Source organism: Sorex fumeus, unplaced genomic scaffold (assembly GCF_029834395.1).
Source record: "Sorex fumeus unplaced genomic scaffold, SorFum_2.1 ptg000073l, whole genome shotgun sequence".
In the NCBI taxonomy this organism is placed as follows: Eukaryota; Metazoa; Chordata; class Mammalia; order Eulipotyphla; family Soricidae; genus Sorex; species Sorex fumeus.
In genome coordinates this window covers 6,576,175-6,598,501 of record NW_026606130.1, presented here as the reverse complement: position 1 = coordinate 6,598,501, position 22,327 = coordinate 6,576,175, and the positions used below count along the sequence as shown (strand labels likewise).

Here is a 22,327-nt window from a genome sequence, read left to right as displayed (position 1 = left end):
TTCCACCCCCATCCTGTGAGGCCCTGCATGTCTCCTCACTGCAGGCCCAAACCTGACTATCCAGTGGCCTCTGGAGAATGGCAGCCACTGAGCCGCCAGGGGAAACAGGCCAAGGCACAAAACCCATTCCCACCTGAAGTGGCCTGGCATCGGTAACATACTGCAGGGACCGAACACATTTCTGCCAAAAGCCGTTAGGTTCCGAGATTTGTTTCTGAGTCGCTGAGATCATGGCTGTTAAGCAGTTTGATCAGGAACCAGAGAGGCCTTGTCTCCGATTATATAGCTGAGCCAGAGGTGGTTTGTGGGTGTGTCTCTCACATACCTAACTTTTGGCCATTTACTTTCTTGTAAACTTGGCTCCAAGCTTTTGGAGTCTGGCTAAAGCCACAGCAGCAATTTTGGGGTATCTAGAAGTCTGAAGGCAGCATCAGGCTGCTGATGCACTCACCTCACAGGTACAGATTGACCTGCTGGTGGCATCATACCCCACAGAATTGTGGAATTTTTAAAGGAACATCAGGACTGTGAAGACATCTCAAGTACTGGAGTATGTGTAAGGTCCTGAGCTCAATCCTAGTTAACACTGTGTCTGTACACTATAGGTACAACCCTGGTAGAGTCTGAGCACTGCTAGAGCACTTGGCGACCCTCTAACAGCACTGCCTCACCATGCATGAGCACAAAACCTTTGGGAATGCACCACAAGTCCCAGTACCTAGAAGTGGTCCCCACAGTTCTATTTACTGTGGTACCTGAAACAAGAACAGCAAAAATATTTTTAAAATTTAAGAAATAAAGATAATATGGCACTAAGAAAAATATTCAAAAGGTTACAACACATGTTTTGCATGTTTGGGGCCATAAACTCAATCCCAAGGACTACGAGTACCTCTAGATACTATCGGACATGACCCTGGTGGTCTCTAGCACCACTGGGTCTAAGTAGTACCTGAGCATCTACAAGCAGATAGTTCTTGATCACTGAAGCATCTGACTGCAGAACCAAGTCAGTTATTATCAGTTTTGACCTCAGATATACTGAGAACTGCTTGAGAGCCCCCAAGAAAATAGATCAAGACATGAGCCTAGGCATGTGACTCAGTGATAAAATTCTTGATTCACAGGCATGAGGCACGGGGTTCAATCCCAGGCACCAAACAACAGTACTGCCATTTGTGAACACAATGTTGGAACAACAAAAAAGTATGGTCTCTTAATACTGCAACCAAGTGTTTTTTTTTATGTAGGAGTACTGCTATTTATAGTCTCTGAGTCTTGGCCGTTGATGGGATTACACAGCGCTAGGGGGCCAGTTGGTGAGTGTGACCCCTGCCTACTGGGATTTGGAGGAGTATGCCTGGAGATCTCAGTCCCGGGACCCGCATCAGAGACTATAAAACCCAGCTCCCAGAAGAGAACAGTGCAGAGTCTTCTGCTCCCGCACCTGGCATCTTATAATGACATTTTATTATCTCATTCCTACTTTGGACAAACTGGCATGCTACCGAATGTAACCTGCCCACACGGCAGAGTCTGGCAAACTCCCCGTGGAGTAGCCAATATGCCAAATACCAGTAACAATGATGGGTCTCATTCTCCTAACCCTGAAAGAGCCTTGAATATGGCACTTTTTTAAAAGTCTCAGGGCTAGGACAAAGGAGACATTACTGGGGCCTGCTCGAGGCAATCGACGAATAACAGGATGGTTGTGATCGTGATTGTGACTGCTATTTATTCAACCACTGATTAAGCTGATTGAATTTTGCATGAACTTCACCTTACTTTTTTCCCATTTTTTTTATAATTTTGTTTATTGAATCACCGTGAGAGCAGTTACAAAGCTTTCGGGTTAAAGTCTCGGTCATACAATGAAACACCCCTACCTTCACCAGTGCCCATTCTCCACCACCAAAAACCCCAGTATACCCCCATCCCACACTCTCCCCCTACCTGTGAGGCAGCACTCTCTCTATACTTTGATCACATTCAACATTTCGACACCACACCCACCATTATTATTTGGGATTTTACCCAAACACTCGATCTGCTGAAAAGGAAACAGTAGACAATTTGTTTTCTATTGCTGGTCATGAATAATATATGATGTCGCGTGGTTGCAGTAGTGGCTGCACAATTTTGAAATTCCGAAATTTTAACACTTAAATCTGGAGGGATAAATCTTGAGAGATTTCTCTGCCAAAACCTGCTAGGTTCCGAGATCTGTTCCTGAGTCTCTGGGATCATGGCCATTAAGCAGCTTGATCAGGAGCCAGAGAGGCCATTCATGGGCGGCGACTCATGGTCTCGTTGGGGTGGGGTGGGGAGAAAAGGGAGGGCTCCATCCCCAGCCCATGAGGCCCCACGTGTCTCGTCACTGTGGTCCCAAACCTGACTGTCCAATGGTCTCTGGCAGATGGCGGCCACTGAGCTGCCAAGGGGGAGCAGGCCAAGGCAAAAAACCTATTCCCAACTGGGGTGGCCCAGAGCCGGTAACCTACTGCATTGCCCACAAGTATTTCTGCCAAAAGCCGTTGGGTTCTGAGATTTGTTTCTGAGACTCTGGGATCATGACTGTTAAGTAGCTTGATCAGGACACAGAGAGGCCGTATGTGGGCGGCGACTGAGGGTCTCATTGGGATGGGGAGGAAAGGGCCGGCTCCACCACCATCCTGTGAGGCCCCATGTGTCTCGTCACTGCAGGCCCAAACCTCACTGTCCAATGGCCTCTGGAAGATGGCAGCCACCAGGCCACCAATGGGGAGAAGGCGGAGGGGCAGCACCCTTTCTTTTCCCCCTGGGGTGGCCCGGCAACAGTAACTTACTGAGCAGTCAGACGCATTTCTGCCTAAAGCCGGTGGGTTTCAAGAATTGCTTCTGAGTCCCTGGGATCATAGCTGTTAAGCATCTTGATCAGGAGCCAGAGAGGCCGTTCGTGGGTGGCGAATCGGGATCTCGTTGGGATGGGGAGGAAAGGGCTGGCTCCACCCCCATCCTGTAAGGCCCCAAGTGTCTCATCACTGCGGGCCCAAACCTGACTGTCCAGTGGCCTCTGGAGGATGATGGCCACTAGGCCGCCAGGGGGAACAGGCCAAAGCACAAAACCTATTCCCACCTGGGGTGGCCCAGCACCGGTAGCCTACTGCAGGGACCAGATGCATTTCTGCCAATAGCCGTTGGGTTTCGAGATTTGTTTCTGAGTTTCTGGGTTCATGTCTGTTAAGCAGTTCAATCAGGAACCAGAGAGGCCATGCCTCCAATTATATAGCTGAGCCGGAGGTGGTTTGTGGGTGTGTCTCCCACATACCTAACTTTTGGCTGTTTACTTTCTTGGTAAACTTTGCCCCAAGGCTTTGGGGTATGGCCAAAGGCACAGCAGCAATTTTGGGGTATCTAATAGTCTGAAGGCGCCATGAAGCTGCTGATGCACTCGCCTCACAGGTACAGATTGACCTGCTGGATGCACCATACCCCCTTGCAACCAAGTGTTTTCAAGCACCACAACTGAAGCATGAGTGCTAAAGTTGCATGAGCACCAGTGAGGGCTAGAATCAAGTGCACAGCCCCGGGACATTGTAGCAGCAACAACAAGGAAAGGGAATATGTAAAATAAAGAAAATATACAAGAATTATGGGACAACATTAAAAAGAACAATAGTAATATCATAGGATTTTCATGATATATTGGAGTAGAAACATCTGAAGAAACCATAACATAAAACTTCTCCCAAAAAAGGCAAGGAAACATACATCCAGATCCAGAAAGCATACAGATTTCCAAACAAAATATGCCCAAGCACACACCAAGACACATTATAATTAAAAAGTCATAAATCAAAGATTAAAAAAGAATCTTAACAGCACCAAGAAAAATAACAAAGCATAACATATAAATAAATCCCAAAATGTCTCTCAGGACATTTTTCAATAGAAATTCTAATCCAAAAAGGAATAGCACAATATTTTAAAAGTGTTGGATAGAAAGTTCCTGCAACAAATACTACCAAATCAATCTAGTCGATCACTCATATTTGAAGGGGTGACAAAGATCTTTTCAGAAACACTCTCAGTTTCTATGAAGTAAACATTATCCTGAATTACAGACCAATATCTCTATGAGCATAGATGCAAAGATCTTAAACAAAATCTTTTTTAAACAAAAAAAATCTTAGCAAGTCAAATCCACCAACCCATCAAAACTATCATACACCATGACCAAATGGGATTTTTCCAAGAATGCAAAGATGATTTCACATATGCAAGACAATCAATGTAATACACCTTAACTGGTGTTGGCGCGGATTTGGGAAGAAAGGGACTCTCCTTCACTGCTAGTGGGAAAGACGACTGGTTCAGTCTTTTTGGAAAATGGTATGGATGCATCACAAAAAATTAGCAAATGAGCTCCCATTTGACCCAGCAATACCATTCCTGGGGATAGATCCCGGAGTTGCAAGAAAAAGTATAGTATAAATGACATTTGTACTTGTATGTTCATTGCTGCACTGTTTACAATAGGCAGAATCTGGAAAAACCCTAGTGCCCGAGAACAGATGACTGGTTAAAGAAACTTTGGCACATCTACACAATGGAATACTATGCGGCTGTTAGAAAAGATGAAGTCATGAAATTTGCATATAAGTGGATCAACGTGGAGAGTGTCATGCTAAGTAAAATGAGTCAGAAAGAGAGAGACAGATATAGAAGGACTGTACTCATTTGTAGAACATAAGGTAAAGGTAAAGGTAAAGGCTCTCCCGTTGATGTCGATTTGCTCGAGCGGGCCCAGTAACGTCTCCATTGGAGACTTTGTTGTTACTGTGTTTGGCATATCGAATACTCTCGGTAGCTTGCCGGGCTCTCCGAGGAGGGGCGGAGGAATCGAACTTGGGTCGGCCATGTTGGCCGCTTGTAAGGCGAACGCCCTACCCGCTGTGCTATCGAGTAACAGAATGGGAAACTAACACCTAAGAATAGTATAGATAAGTACCAGGAAGATTACTTCGCAGCTTAGAAGCTGGCCTCACATACTGGGGGGAAAAGCAGCTCAGAGAAGGGATCACCAAGTAAAGGGTGCTAGGAGGGCCCACTCGGGGTGGGAGATGTGGGCTGAAAGTAGACTAAAGACCAAACATGATGGCCACTCTATTGCAAACCACAGCATCCAACAGGAGAGAGAGAGAGAGAGAGAGAGAGAGAGAGAGAGAGAGCAAAAGGGAATACCCTGCCACAGAGGCGGAGTGGGGTGGAGGGGACAGGGCTGGGGTGGTGGGAGGGATGCTGGGACCATTGGTGATGTGTTTAAACTCAAAAAAGACAGCAGCAGCGGCGGCTCTATCTCTCCCACTACCTGCGTTTGGTAGTCTCACGCTGGTTCCCCCACCCCAGGGAGGTCGATGGTGATGGGCAGGTGAAGGAAGACCAACAGGCTGGTTGGTCTTAGTTGTAGTGTATTCCAATCCTCTCTCCATTCACTCCTGTCTCTCTCCTCTGCCTCCCCTTGCCCATTCTTACAGTCTCATACCCCCCAGCATGAGGGATTGGGATAACAATTACACATAGGTGCAGTCACAATCAATAGGGGTAGAATTCTTTCCCTCGGGGAAAGCCGCTTCTAGGACAGATTCTCATTATCAGATCAACCCACCCTAGAGCAGAATCCCCTGAATTTGTTTCTTCTCTCCTTCTCCAACAAACATATAAGCATATGTAATATTAAATCATTTTGCATGGATACACTAAGAAATACATTAAACTTATAGAATTGTTCTCCTAGGGCCATCTAAATCTCAGACTACAGTGCTCAGGCCAGATAGTCTTTCCGATCCGTAGCAGGGTCCTAGTCTCATCGTTACTTTTGGATCATGACAGCATTTGTCTATGATCAAGCTCTTAACTTATAGTTAAGAATTGTGGCACTTTGGCCTGGCCCATTTCGATGCCAGAGTAGCTCACCGCTTGCCCTGGGTCCATTCAGTCCCTCGTTGGGACCCTGCTTTTGGGGTGTTAAGAACTGAGGGCAACTGAGGCTTAAGTCAAGAAAGCAGATGCCTGGGAGTGAGTAATATTCAGAGCCAATTAAATCCTACGTTACAAAGCAAAATGTTAACGGTCTTTCTGTATCTATACAAAAAGGGCATTGCTTTAAAGTAAACTATTCAAAAGACATAAGAAGAAGAGAAAGACAATATTAACTTACAATACAATTTCAGTGTCCTAGAAGGATCTGACCTTACAATAGTACCAGGAATTTTGCTCCATGAATGGAAGGCCAGCCACAGGCTCTAGGTGAAAAGGAAGCTCAGATAGAGAAGAGAGCACCAAATAAAGGGTGTTGTGAGGACCCTCCCAGGGTGGGAGAATCACGCTGAAGGTAGTCTATAGACCGAACATGATTGCCACTCAATGCCTCTCTTGCAAAACACAGTACCCAAAAGAAGAGAGAGAGAACAAGGGGGAATACCCTGCCACAGAGGCAGGATGGGACGGGGGGGGGATGAGGGTTGGGGGGGGGATGCTGGGACCCGTGGGGATGGATAACGGGCACTGGTGGAGGGATGGGCACTTGATCATTGTATAACTGAAACCCAAGAACAAAATTTGTAAGCCTATAACTGTACCTCATGGTTTTTCACTAATAAAAAAGGAAAAAAAACAAATAATTAATAGATTCTGATTAGGGGAAAAACTGATTAACTGGTTGGGGAAGAGAACATAGGGAAGAATTTATAGATAAACACAATGGAATGGAAGTGCCTCAGGAGCACTGTAATAAATCTGAGTTCCTCATGGCAAGGGGGAAAGGGCAAATCAATGTTAAGCCTAAAATATTTGGAGCTATATTCCAACAGTGATGGAAAATGGGCACTGGTGGAGGGATGGGTACTCGATCATTGTATGACTGAAAGGCAAGCACAAAAGTTTGTAAGTCTGTGACTGTACCTCACGGTGATTCACAAATAAAAATTTTTTAAAATAATAGAAAAATTAAAAAGTAATATGATTACGTCAATGGATTCAGAGAAAGCATTTCACAAGATACAACACCCATTCATGATTTTTAAAAAAAACTCTAAATCATGTAGAAATTGAAGTAACATTCCTCAACATAGTAAAAGCCATTTACCACAAACGCATAGCGAATATGAGAGCCTTTCCTCTAATATGAGGCATGAGACAAGCTTGCTCACTACCATCAATTTCGGTATAGTGATGGAGTTATTTGTCATAGAAATTAGGCAAGAAAAAGATATTAAAGGCATTCATATAGGAAAGGAAGTAGTCAAGTTCTCCCTATTTGTGGATAAGATGATATTATATTTAGGAAACCCTAAAGACTTTTACAAAACACTTTTAGAAATGATACAATTGTATGGTAAAATGGCAGGTACAAAATCAACACACAACAATTTATGGCTTCCGTATATGTAAATAATGAAAAGAGATAGATATATTTTTAAATCCCATTCATAATTGCACATCAGAAAATCTAGTACCTAGGAATCAGATTAACAAAAGAGGTAAAAAACCTATGCAAAGTAAACTACAAAACACTACTTAAAGAGGAGCCAGATTGATAGTAAACTGTGTAGGGCACTTGCTTTGCATGCAGCCAACAGGGCTCAATCCCTGGCATCCTCTGTGGTTCCCCAAAAACACCAGGAGTGATCCATAAATGCAGTGAGGAGTAAGCCCTGAGTACCATCAGGTTTGGCCTGAAAACAATAAATAAATAAATAAATAAATAAATAATAAAGCAAAACACTACTTAAAAATAAAAGAGGGCATCAGAAAATAGAAAAACATCCCTTGCTCATGGATTGGGAGGGTTAAAATCATCAAAATGGCAATACATCCAAAGCATTATACAGATTCAATACAATTCTTATAAGGATACCCATGATATTTTCAAAGAAAATAGATTAAATGCTCCTGAAATTTATATGGAGCAACAAATATTTCCAACTTGCCAAAGTAATGCTCAGGGAAAAGAAAACGAAAGAGAGGAATAAACTTCACCAACTTTAAGAAGTACTACAAAGTGGTGTTAATTAAAATAATATGGCACTGAATCAAGATGAGCGTTCAGATCACTTGGATAGAACTGGAAATCCAGAGACAGACCCTCAGGTGTATGGACGTTAATCCTAAATAAAAGAGCAAAAAATACGAACTGGAGCAAGGAAAACATCTTTAACAAGTGGTACTGGAAAAACTACTAATTACAAAGTTATTCATGATTAATATACAATGTTCCAACACCAATCACTTCACCAGTTTTCCGAGTACCACTTGTTATTCGTAGTGTAATTTAAAAACTTAAAGAAATCCACATTCTCTCCTCATTCAAACAGGTACCGCCGGGCGCCCAAAGCCAGGGACTCTTTCTGGGCATGCGCAGCTAGCTTAATACCCCCCCTAGAACAGCCGGTTTTCACCCTTGATCTGCAAGGGATGGTAACTGAGGCACATCATGCAAAAACAAAGCTGAACGGCTCCAGGCATTCTTTCCTCATTCAAACAGGTACCTCCCAGCGCCCAGTGCCCAGCGCCCAGCTCCAGGGACCGTTTCAGTATCCGTGGCCCCTAATGCGGCCGTGAATTATTCTCCCACTACATATCCCATAGGAACCATAAGTTACCCTCTTAGATGGAACCTTCTCTAAGTTAGCTCAACCACTAGAAACACATTACCCAATAATTTGTTAAGCCTATCTCAATTCATTCTGCATATCAAGCAGAATAGTAACAGTGAACGTGAAGGTCTGAACCACACTGGTCACAATGGTAAAGCAACGCAAAAGCCCACCAAACTTTCTTATTGAAGAGGCTAGCCCAGAAGACACCAAGAGTACTGTAGTGTTAGACAACCTCTCTAACAAGGAATTCAGAAGGGAGCTACTTAGGATGCTTAGAGAGCTAAAAGAAACAATGGAAAACAAGGCCATTAAAAGACAAGAGAATTTGAAGGCAGAAATGAGGAAAATGCAAATGGAAACGTCAGACCTGAAAAACCTGGTAGGCGAATTGAAAAACTCAGTGGAAGGCCTCAGCAGTAGAGTAACAGCTGCTGAGAACAGAATCAGTGACCTCGAAGATGAAGTTCAGAGACTCTCCAGAAAAGAGCAGAAAATGGAAAAGAGACTCACAATTCGGGAACAGATGGCAAGAGAAGATCATGATGAAGCCGAGAGGGGTAACATAGGAATTATTGGAATCCCAGGGAGAAAACCCTGACGAAGAAGAAACTGTCAAAGACATCATTGCTACAACATTTCCAGAGCTGAAGAAAACTTGTGATCACATTCAGGAGGCCCGAAGGGTACCAGCTAGAAGAAATCCGAATGAATATACTCCAAGACACATCCTGATCAAAATGACCAAAATCGTAGATAGAGACAAAATTCTGAAAGCAGCAAGATCAAAGAAAGAAATTTCCTAAAAAGGAACATCCTTAAAATTCACAGCTGATTTGTCTGATGAAAACCTCATGGCCCGAAAACAGTGAAAAAACTCAATGAAATAAATGCCTCACCAAAAATACTTTACCCAGCGAGACTCTTATTCATAACAGAAGGAACAACACACAGTTTCCCAGACAAACAACTGCTCAGGAACTTCATAGACTCAAAACCATGGTTACAAGAACAACTGAATGGGCTACTTTAAGACAGGACAGGCCCCTCAAATACACCAAATTTTAACAGAAAAATGGCAGAAACCCCATAACAATAATCTCTCTCAATGTCAGTGGGCTAAACGCACCAATTAAAAGACACAGAATGGCAGGAAGGATTAGAACATTGAACCCAAGATTCTGCTGCCTGTAAGAAACACATCTCATTAGTCAAAGCAAACACAGGCTCAGAGTCAAAGGCTGGAAAACAACTCTACAGGCAAACAGCTCCCATAAAAAAAGCTGGGGTAGCCATCCGAATATCAGACCACATCGATTTCAGAGTGAAGAATGTCACAAGAGACAGTGAAGGTCATTTCTTATTGATGAAAGGATCTGTACAATAGGACGAACTTACAATAATAAATGTATATGCACCTAATGAGAGAACAGCAAAGTACTTAAAACAACTACTCATAGAATTGGAAAAAAACATCAATAGCAACACAATACTAGTGGGAGACTTTAACACCGCTTTATCACCTCTTGATAGATGAACCACACTCAAGCTTAGCAAGGACATACTTCATCTGATGAAAACAATGGAAGGAAGGGACTTAGTAGATATATACAGGACACATTCTTCTCAAGCGTACATGGAACATTCTCCAAGACAGATCACATGCTGAGCTACAAAACATACCTCCATAAAATTGAGAAGATAGAGATTGTATTAACAATCTTCTCAGACCATAATGCACTAAAATTAGAAGTAAATCACACACAAAACAGAAAACTAAATCAAACACCTGGAAATAAACAATGCGATATTGAACAATGAGTGGCTTAGAAAGGAAATCAAAGAGGAAATCAAAAGATTCCTAGAAACGAATGAAAACGAGGACACGAGTTACCAAAATTTATGGGACACAGCAAAAGCTGTATTAAGAGGAAAGTTTATAGTTATACAAGCATTCCTCAGGAAGGAGGAGAGAGCCCACATAAGTGACCTAACCTCACAGCTTAAGAGCTTGGAGAAGGACCAAAAAAAGGAGCACAACCTGAACAGGAGGAAGGAAATAATAAAACTCAGAGCAGAGATTAACGAGATGGAAACCCAAAAAACAATCCGAAAGATCAATGAAACCAAGAGCTGGTTCTTCGAGATAATTAACAAGATCGATAAGCCTCTAGCAAAACTAACAAAGAAAGGGAGAGAGAAAACCCTAATAAACAGAATAAGAAATGAAAAGGGGGTCATTACAACAGAAAGTACAGAAATTCAAAGGATCCTCAGGGAGTACTTTGAGAAGCTTTTTGCCACGGAACATCAAAACCTCGAGGAAATGGATAAATTCCTAGACTCCTACAGACTCCTAAGGCTGAACCAAGAAGACTTGGAATACCTGAACAGACCTATCACCATCAAGGAAATTGAAATGGTAATAAAAAGTCTTCCCAAGGACAAAAGTCCCGGCCCGGATGGATTCACTGGTGAATTCTTCCAAATCTTTAAAGAGGACTTAATCCTAATCCTCTTTAAGCTTTTCCACAAAATTGAAATATCAAAAAAAGTTCCAAAGTGTTTCTACGAAGCAAATATTACCCTGATATCAAAAGCAGACAGAGATACCACAAAGAAAGAGAATTACAGGTCGATATCCCTGATGAACACAGATACAAAGATCCTCAACAAACTAGAAGCAAATAGAATCCAACGACTCATCAAAAAGATCATACACCATGACCACGTAGGATTCATCCAAGGGATGAAAGGATAGTTTAACGTTAAGAAATCAATCAACATAATCCATCATATCAACAAAAGAAAAGATAAAAAGCATATGATTATATCAATAGATGCAGAGAAAGCATTTGACAAGATCTAGCACCCCTTTATGATGAAAACCCTAGCCAAAATGGGTATAGAGGGAACTTTCCTCAATATAGTTAAAACAATCTACCACAAGCCTACAGCAAGCATCATCCTCAATGGGGAAAACCTGAGAACCTTCCCTCTAAGATCAGAGACGTGACAAGGATGACCACTCACTCCACTGCTGTTCAATATAGTACTGGAAGTACTTGCAGTAGCAACAGGCAAGAAAAAGATATTAAGGGCATTCAAGTAGGAAAGGAAGAAATCAGGCTCTCACTATGCACAGATGATATAATACTACTAAAGTACAAAACGCTACTTCAGGAAATAAAAGAGGACATGAGAAAATGGAAAGATATCCCCTGCTAATGGGTCGGGAGAATTAGCATTGTCAAAATGGCAATACTTCCCAAAGCATTGTACAAATTCAATGCAATCCCTATAAGGATACCCATGACATTCTTCAAAGAAATGGAGCAAACACTTCTGAAATTTGCATGGAACAATAACCCCTACGAAAATCTAAAGCAATTATTGGGAAAAAGACAATGGGAGAAATCAACCCCCCTAACTTCAAACTCTACTACAAAGCAGTAATAATTAAAACAGCATGGTACTTGAAGAAAGGCAGAGCTGCAGACCAATGGAATAGAGTTGAATATACTGACATCTCCCCTCAATCATATGATCATCAAATCTTTGATAAATGAGCAATAAATATGAAGTGGAGTAAGGAAAGCCTCTTTAACAAATTGTGCTGGCAAAAAATGGGCTCAGAACTCTGACTAACACCATGTACAAAAGTAAGATCAAAATGGATTAAAGACCTCAACATCAGACCGTAATCCATAAGGTACATTGAAGACAAAGTTGGCAAAACCCTCCGTGACATTGAAGCTAATGGTATCTTCAAAGATGTCATGCCACTGGCCGAGCAAGTGAAAACAGAGATAGATAATTGGGACTATCTTAAACTAAGAAGCTTCTGCACCTCAAAAGAAACAGTGACCCAAATACAAAGACAGACCCCAGAATAGGAAAGGATATTCGCCGAATACACATCTGTCAAGGGGTTGATATCAAGGATATATAAAGTACTGGTTGAACTCCACAAGAAGAAAACATCCAACCCCATCAAAAATGGGGCAATGAAATGAAAAGAAACTTTCTCAAAGAAGAAATCAGAATGGCAAAAAAAAAGCACAGGAGAAAATGCTCTACATCATTAATCATCAGGGAGATGCAGATCAAAACAACAATGAGATACCATCTCACACCTCAGAGACTGGCCCACATTCAAAAGAACAAAAGAAACCGATGCTGGTGCGGATGTGGCGAGAAAGGGACACTCCTACACTGCTGGTGGGAATGCCGACTGGTTCAGCCCTTTTGGAAAACAGTATGGACGATTCTCAAAAAATTAGAAATTGAGCTCCCATTTGACCCAGCAATACCACTCCTGGGAATATATCATAGACAAAAATGTATAGTCGAAGTCACATCTGCACTTGTTTGTTCATTGCAGCACTCTTTACAGTAGCCAGAATCTGGAAAAAAACTGAGTGCCCGAGAACAGATGACTTGTTAAAGAAACTTTGGTACATCTACACAATGGAGTACTATGTAGCTGTTAGAAAAGATGAAGTCATGAAATTTACATACAAGTGGTACTACATGGAAAGTATCATGCTAAGCGAAATGAGTCAGAAAAAGAGGGATAGACATAGAAAGATTGCATTCATCTGGGGGACATAAAGTAACAAAATAGGAGATTAATATCCAAGATTAGCTGAGATCAGTACCAGGAGAATTACTCCATGTCTTCGAGGCTAGCCAGGCATTCTAGGGGAAAGGGCAGCTCAGATAGACAAGGGAGCACCAAATAAAGGGTGTTTGGAGGATCCTCCCAGGATGGGAGATGCATGTTGAAAGTAGACTATGGACCGAATATGATTGCCACTCAATGCCTTATTTACAAACCACAACACCCAAAAGGAGAGAGAGAACAAAAGGGAATTCCCTGCTACAGAGTCAGAGTGGGATGGGTTGGATGGGGGTGGGAGGGATACTGGGACCCATGGTGGTGGAAAATGGGCACTGGTGGAGGGATGTGTATTTTATCATTGTATAATTGAAACCCAAGCACAAAAATTTGTAAGTCTACAACTGTACCTCATGGCTTTTCACTAATAAAAAAAATAAGAAATCCACTGTGGGAAGCTGGCCCTTTAACTAACCAAGGCCTAAGTGCCTGTATGGTCATCCTGACCTACGACCCCACGGCAGGCACAGCCTGTGCTATGTATGGTCATCTTGACCTATGTGACCCCGCAACAGGCAAAACCAGTGCTATGTATGGTTATCTTGATGTATGGTTATCCTGAGAGAACATCTGTCATGGCTGTCAGTAATAACCAGAAGTAACTATCTCGTGTCTGGTACGTGATGCATGTAAATTTTATAAATCATATGGACATGGCTCTTTGTGTATCTACCTCATGTCTGGTAAATCATATGGACATGGCCCTTTGTGTAATCACCTCGTGTCTGGTACCAGATACACATAAACCTTGTAATGCATGATAGGTGAAAACAAACCTTCCTAACCATATATGGGCACGACCTTTTGTGTAGCTGCCTCACTAATGGATATATACCCTGATTGCCCCCAATAAAGTCCTGTCCCTTTTTCTCTCTGTTTCTGAGCTGCATTCTGTCTCTTGTGTCTCGTGTTCATTCGGTCGGTCCTTCCCAGCACCTACGGATCCTAGGGCCACCTCCGCAGGCCGGAGAGTGGTCTGGCGGGGCCCCCCGCAATCCACATTCATTTAACTGGCCTTATTTAAAAATTAATATAAGGATTTCAATTAAAAAAAAGAACATTTAGAAAGAACTAGGTATCAATAACATTATAAATAAGGGGAATGATAATGGACACTTAGAATGAACTTGAGATTTACTGATATTCTTTTTTGTGCTTTTTGGGTCACATATAGCAATGTACAGGGGTTAATCCTTGCTCTGAACTCAGAAGTTACCCCTGGCAGTGCTCAGGGGACCATATGGGATGCTGGGAATCAAACCTGGGTTGCCTGCCTGCAAGACAAACGCCCTGCCTTCTGTGCTATTGCTCTAGCCCCTCCTTTTTATATTGACTACAAGCTAAAATTTTAGTTGTAAACTTTATTGCAACCTTAAGTCTAAAAGATAATTAAGAGAATCGATAACAAGCAAATAAACCTGATAATTGCCAAAAGGAGTGATATCAAAATATAAGGGAAGAGAATCAGAGAACAACAACAAAATAAGTATAAAACAGAGAGAAACATCAATGAAACACAGAATCCACATCATAAAATGTAAATACTTTTGTATCAATAAATTCCCTAACTATCAATCGTCTGAACTAACTAATCAAATGGCACAAAGTGGCAGAATGGGCCAGAAAGCAAAATCCAATTTTCTGCTATCTTCAGGAAACACCTTGAGTTACAATGATAACCACTGATTTAAAGTATAAGGATAGAAAATGATCACATTGGCAAATGGTAAACTTAAAGTGTCAGGGACAGGTGCACTTATATCTGATCTAATAGACATCAACCTTAAAAACGGGAATAACAAACAAAGATATTATGATTAAGATCATTCTATCAGTAGAATTTAACACTCACTGACATACATGAACCAAAAAAAGCCTTAATATTTAAAATCAATTATTATGAAAAAAAAGAGCAGGAGTTCAACAGCAGCACAATAGTAGTAGGGGATTTCACAGGATCGTTCTCATCATTGGACAGATCAAACAATCAGAAAAAGTAGACGGGAACAATAGCTTTAAACAAGAAGTTGAACTAGATGGTACAATAGATATTAACAGAACTCCCCACTCTTCAAACAGTAAAAGAATCTTCTAAAATACACAGAGAACATTGTTGATAATGTATTGAGACACAAAACAAGAATCAAAAATATTCATGAAGATAAATAATATATCTTTACAAATAGCCTTTATATAAAACTAGAAATTTGCTATAAAAATGATATCTGGGAAAAACTCAAATATATGGAGTTATTCCATAAAATGTTATAGACTTTTATGGGTCAGCAATAAATAAAGAAGGAAAAATTTTAGTTCCTGGAAACAAAAACAGAAGCCTAAGATATTAGAGCATATGATACATAGCAAAAGCAGCACTAAGAAGCAAGACATAGAAATAGAGGAATTATCAGTAAACAAAAGAACTCAAATAAATCTAACCTTACACATCAAGAGACTAGAAAAAAAACAAAATTGAAATTGTTAAGTCAGAACGGAAAGGAAAAGCAGAAAATTAGACCAGAACTGAGCACTTCTAGAAGTAATTCCTGAGCGCAGAGCCAGGAATAACTCCTGAGCATTGCCAAGTATGGCCCAAATACCCTCCTCCATAAAAAAAGAAAATTAGACGAGAAATTAATGAAATAGAAATGAAAAATATAATAAAGGACCGAGAAAATAATTCAAAAGTATGCAAAACATGCCTTTAATGTGCAAGGCCCCTATTTATCCCTGACACTGCATAACCTTCCAAATGTTGTAGTGCTAGTTTCACCACAGCACTGAGAGGCCAGGTTATACAAAATCCCAAGACTCAATCAATCAGAATAAACTAACAACAATCCCAACAACTGAAACAGTAATTAAGTCTTACAAAAAATACATGAAGGAAGAACAAAGGAAAGAAGAAAGAAAAAAGAAAGAGAAAGGAAGGAAGGAAGGAAGGAAGGAAGGAAAGAAGGAAGGAAGGACGGAGGGAGGGAGGGAGGGAGGGAGGGAGGGAGGAAAGAAAGAAAGAAAGAAAGAAAGAAAGAAAGAAAGAAAGAAAGAAAGAAAGAAAGAAAGAAAGAAAGAAAGAAAGAAAAGTCCAGAGACCTGAGAGATGGAGCAGGTAGGGTGCCTGAGTTGCACTTCACAGACCTAGGTTCCCATATGGTCCCACACACACCACTAGTAGTAATTTCTGAGTGCACAGAGCCAGGAGTATGCCCTGAACATCACTGGACTTGTCACCCTCCAATAGAAAATTTAAGTCTGGTGCTAGCATGAAGTTGGGCTACACCAAGACACATGTCATGCCCTTCGCTCCTCAGACTAGTGAACAATGGTGGCTAATGGTGAATCAAGACGGCTAAAGGTCCTAGGAAATCTAAGGGAAAGATATTCACTATGTCATCTTTGTGCAGACTTACAGGGAGAAGCTAAGAAGAAAAACCCTTAAGTTCCTGTCAACTTTGCAGAATTCTCCAAGAAGTGCTCCAAGAGGTGGAAGACAATATTTGGAAGTCCAAATCTGATGAAATGGCAAAGGCCAACAAAGTTCTCTCTGATCATGAAACAAAGGATTATGGACCAGCTAAGGAATGCAACAAGTAGGACCCTGATGCCTCCAAAAGGACACCGTCTGGATTCTTCCTGATCTGTTCTGTATTTTGCACCAGATCAAATTCATGATAGCTGGCATCTCCATTGAAGATGTGCAGAAAAAAGCTAAGTGAATGGTGGAACAATTTAAGTTAAAGTGAAAAGCAGCCAATCAAAAATAAGGCAGCAAAGCTGAAGTATGAGACGGATGTCACCAACAATAAGTCAAAAGGTTAGTTCGATGATGCAAAAGGCCCTGCTAAAGAGAAGGATAAAAAACACGTTGCTCTGTCACCTTATCACTTTAGAGTAGGGAGTGCCATCATCGATACAGCTCTAAGCTGAGGTTGTTTGTCGCCCTTATTAGATTTAATCACATTCGGAATATGATGACATCATAGCCTGAAAGTTCTGGGAACTATCAGTGGTTTACATGAAGCAGCCATGGGTGTCTAGAGTACCCTGAAACTGTGTCAAACCTGTACATATTTTCCATATTTTTAAAAAGAAAAGACTCTCATTTTCTCACTTGGTGCCCTTTGCTGTTGGTGGGACAGGCATTTAAAGTTGTTCTCTGGCTTTTTCTTTGCATTTTAAGGTGATTTTAACAGTATGGTCATTGGTATGGAACAGTATGATTGTATGTTCTCAACTGTACATACCTATGGTTTGTTTAAGAAAAAAGGAAGACCACAAAGACAAATTTGATGCTCTTGGCCTTGGTATGGAATCAGTGGCAAGCCTTTTGGTGGAGAAGAGAGCTGTATCTCAGGGCTGTGCTGCAGGTGACCCGTGTAAACTCAGTGGGAGTCCATAGACCTGCAGGTTGTCTGGATATAGTGACAAAGCATTCTGCTGCCATTATTAGCTGTGGAAAATGGGGGTGAGCTGGCATGAAAAGTGTATGGAGCTTTTTGAGTTATGTGGGGTAGTTATTAACTTCAACCAACTGTAGAACTCTTCATTGTCACCAAATGCACAAAAAGCCACTGTACCAAGGAGAGCTTGCAAACTTCGGCACTAAACAATTTATGACATTTTTAATTTTTATGTGTTCAGAAGCTGAAATGTTTTTGAAGTTAAATAAAGAGTACCCAGTCTAAAACCCTTAAGTCCAGGACCAGATTGTTTTACTGAAAAGTTATATCAAACCTTCAAATATAGATCTGCAAAAATTGAAAATATAATTCTTCCATATTCTATGAGTCTAGGAACACATGACTCTCAGGCCAAAAACAAGCAATATCCCCCCCGCCAAAAAAAAAAACAAAAAAACTACAGATGCTTGGTGAATATAGATATAAATATTTTTAACAAAATCTTTGAAAATCAAATTCAACAATACATTAGCATCAAGTGGAGTTTGTTCCTGGGATACAATGATGGTTCAGCATACATAAATCAATTAATGTGTAGTATACCACAGCAACAAAAGTAAATATAACAACTATATGTTTATATGAATAAAAGCCTATAGAACATTTCACAAAAATATTCTTAATGATTAAAACCTCACTATAGGTCAGAGAGAAAGCATAGTAGGTAGGACACTTATAGTAAGGTAAAGGTAAGGTAAAGGTCCTCCCGTTGATCGTCGATTTGCTCGAGCGGGCCCAGTAACGTCTCCATTGGAGACTTTGTTGTTACTGTGTCTGGCATATCGAATACTCTCGGTAGCTTGCCGGGCTCTCCGAGAGGGGCGGAGGAATCGAACTCGGGTCGGCCATGTTGGCCGCCTGTAAGGCGAACGCCCTACCCGCCCTACCCGCTGTGCTATCACTCCAGCTTATCAAAAAAAAAAAGAAAATAGTAAATTATCACTACTTGCAGATGACAGTAAAATACATGCAGAAAACCCTAGGTACTCCATTAACAAACTAATAGAAGCCAATACAGTTTATCAGACTACAACATAAATACACATGTATCCGTTTTATTTTTATATGCCCACAACAGACTAGAAGAGAAGGGAATTTTTAAAAATTGCAATTTTTAATCTAAAATGAATTAAATACCTAGGAGTACTTAATAATTAACAGAGGTGAAAGACTTGTACATCAAAAACTATGGATACTTGCATAAGTAGAAGACACAAACAAATGAAAGAATATTCCATGTTCATGGATTTAAAAAATAACATTGTTCCTGTCATAGAGGTAAGCTAGTCTGTGTGGACACTGGTGAAATGATTGTATTGGAGCATCATATGCCTGAAACCCAATGAATAACTTGTAAGTTATGGTGACTAAAAAAAATAAAGAAAAAATAACACTGTTATAATGACCACCCCAATGATAGGTAATATACAAATTTAATATAATACCTATAAAAATCTTAATGATTGGATCAAGGAGATAGCTTCAAGGGTTGATTATATGCACTCATTGCATGCTAGGGACTCTGATTTGATGATCTACAACATGGTCCCCCAAGCATTGCCAGGAACAACTCCCAAACACTAAGCCTGAAGTAACCCCTGAGCATTGCCAGGAATAATCCAAAAACAAACAAAAAATACACTACTGAAATTTATAGGGAATTCTAGAAGATCCTGAATATCTGAAGCAATTCTAAGAGAGAGTTATGAAAGCATTAATTACCCTGACTTCAAACTACACTACAACTTCATAATAATCTAAACAGTGTGGCACTAGAATTTTTAAAAAAGGACATTTGGATGAATGACCAAAATCACAAATCACAAAAAAGGAATGAAGAGAGAAAAATCTCTTCAATAAGTGGTTATAGCAAAACTCAGTAATCAAAAACATAAGAATGGATCTGAATCACATCTCAAACCACACAAAAAATTGACTTGTGGCCAGAAAGATGGTGGGCAAGATGCTTTCCTTTTATGTGACTGACCTAGACTTGATTCCTGAAACCCCACTCAAATGGACCCCTGAATCTCACCAGGAGTGATCCCTGATCACAGAGTCAGGAGTAAGGCCTACACAATGTCAAATGTGACTTTAAAACAAAAAAACTAAATTTACATGCAAGTGGTACTACATGGAAAGTATCATGTTAAGTGAAATGACTCAGAAAGAAAGGGATAGACATAGAAAGATTGCATTCATCTGGGGAACATAAAGTAACAAAATAGGAGACTAACACCAAAGAATGGCTGAGATTAGTACCAGAAATTTTACTCCATGGCTTGGAGGCCAACCACACATGCCAGGGGAAAAGGGAGCTCAGATGGAGAGAGGAACACCAAATAAAGGGTGTTGGGAGGATCCTCTCAGGATGGGAGAAGCATGCTGAAAGTAGACTATAGACCAAACATGATTGCCACTCAATGAGTCTCTTGCAAACCACAGGACCAAAAAGGAGAGAGAGAGAGAGAACAAAAGGGAATGCCCTGCCACAGAGGCAGGGTGGGATGGGGGATGGGGCGTGGAGGGATTCTGGGATCCGTGGTAGTGGGAAATGGGCACTGGTGGAGGGATGGGTATTTGATCATTGTATAATTGAAACCCAAGCACAAAAATTTGTAAGTCTACAACTGTACCTCATGATATCTCACTAATAAACATTTATAAAAAATGGATTATAAACCTAAAGCCATAAAATACATTGAAGAGGGGTCAGAGCAATAGTACAGTGGGTAGGGCACTTGCCTTGCATGTGGCAATCCAGATTCAATCTCTGGCATTTTGTATAGTCCCCCAAGCATTTCCAGAAATAGCTTGTAAGTACAGGGACAGGAGTAACCCCTGAGCATGACTAGGTATGCTCCCCTCCAAAATAAATTTCATTTAAAAAAATCCATAACCAGCTTTGCACAGTGATAGTATCATAGACAATGAGCTTTATCTGAGGTACAATTATTGTTCATTGAAAACTTTTCCCAAGAAAACATAGCAGTACCCTTCTTATGTTTTTTTTTACCAGACAGGAATTTTTTAATATTTCTTTTTATGTATGGGGATTCAATCACAACAAAGCATATTAATGAATAATATGAAATATTATATAAATATTTATATAATATATATAAATAAATGAAAATAAATGAATCTGACTATATCAAATTACAAATCTCTACACAGAAAAAGAAAATATCATAAAAATGAAAAGACAACCTATTGACTGTGAGAAAATACTTGTAGATCATTCGTCTGACAAAGAACTAATATCCAAACTATATAAAGAATCCACAAAACCCAAGGCCAGAGCTATAGTCCAGCGGGTAGAGCATTTTCCCTTGTAAGCGGCCAATCCAGGTTTAATCCCTGGCATCCCATATGGTCCCCCACGCACCTCTAAAAGTAATTCCTGAGTGCTGAACATAGCTGAGTGTGGCCCCAAAACAAAAATATCCACAAAACCCAACAAACAACAAAAACATAAAAATGGACCGAAGAGCTAAATATTTACCAAAGAAGACATAAAGATATTCAACAGATACATGAAAATATGCTCATTATCACTAATTATTAGGATATACAAATTAAGACTACAATGAGAGATCACTTCATACCCATTAAAATAACCTGCACTTTAGGGGCTGGAGCAATAGCACAGAGGGTAGGGCATTTGCCTTGCACGCGGCCAACTCGGGTTCAATTCCCAGCATCCCATATGGTCCCCTGAGCACCGCTAGGGGTAATTCCTGAGTGAAGAATCAGGAGTAAACCCTGTGCATTGCCAGGTGTGACCCAAAAGGCAAAAAAAAAAAATAGCCTGTACTGGTAGTGGGAAATGTGCACTGATGAAAGGCTGAGTATTAGAACATATGACTGAAACTCCACCATGAACAACTCTGTAACTGTTTAATGGTGATTCAGTTTTAAAATATATAAATTTAATTTAATTCAAAAATAAATAAAATTGTCTTATCGAAAACACTACAAATAAATGTTGGCAATGGTGTGGCAAGAAAGGAACCTTTGTACCCTGTTTGTGAGAATGTAAACTGACTCATCTATGAAAACAGTTTGCAGATTTCTCAAAATATTTAAAAAACATTTACCATATGATCAAGCAATTCCACTCATGTGTCTATTCAAAGAACATAAATTACTAATCTCAAAATATATGTACTCCTTTATTAATTACAACTCTTTTTACAAATACCAATATATTGAAACAGCTTAAGTAACGAGCGATAGATGAATGAATAAAGAATATGATGAATCTGCCTTTTTCCCCCTGGACAGCAAGATGGCGGCCTCATCGGAGCTTTTTGGAAAGTCAGGTATGAGTCGGCGGTGATGGGGGCAACTAAAACCTCATGGGAAGGGGGGCGTTCCCGGTTCGTCCTTCAAGCCCTACCGAGGTCACGAGTTGCCCCCCACGAGTGGCTCTCCTGCTTGGCCATGGCTCCAGAGCCACAGATACCAATTTCGTAATTATCTGGCTCGTGGCAGAAATACCTCCAGGCTTAATAAGTAAAATATCAGAAATACAAATTCACGCAGCC

The 22,327-nt window shown here is 40.7% G+C and overlaps 1 pseudogene; it reads left to right on the top strand.

Annotated features, from left to right (window-relative positions):
• LOC130038108 (high mobility group protein B3-like) overlaps window positions 1-17,244 on the top strand; it is a 33,189-nt pseudogene extending 15,945 nt beyond the window's left edge.
• Window positions 17,245-22,327: the final 5,083 nt, after the last annotated feature.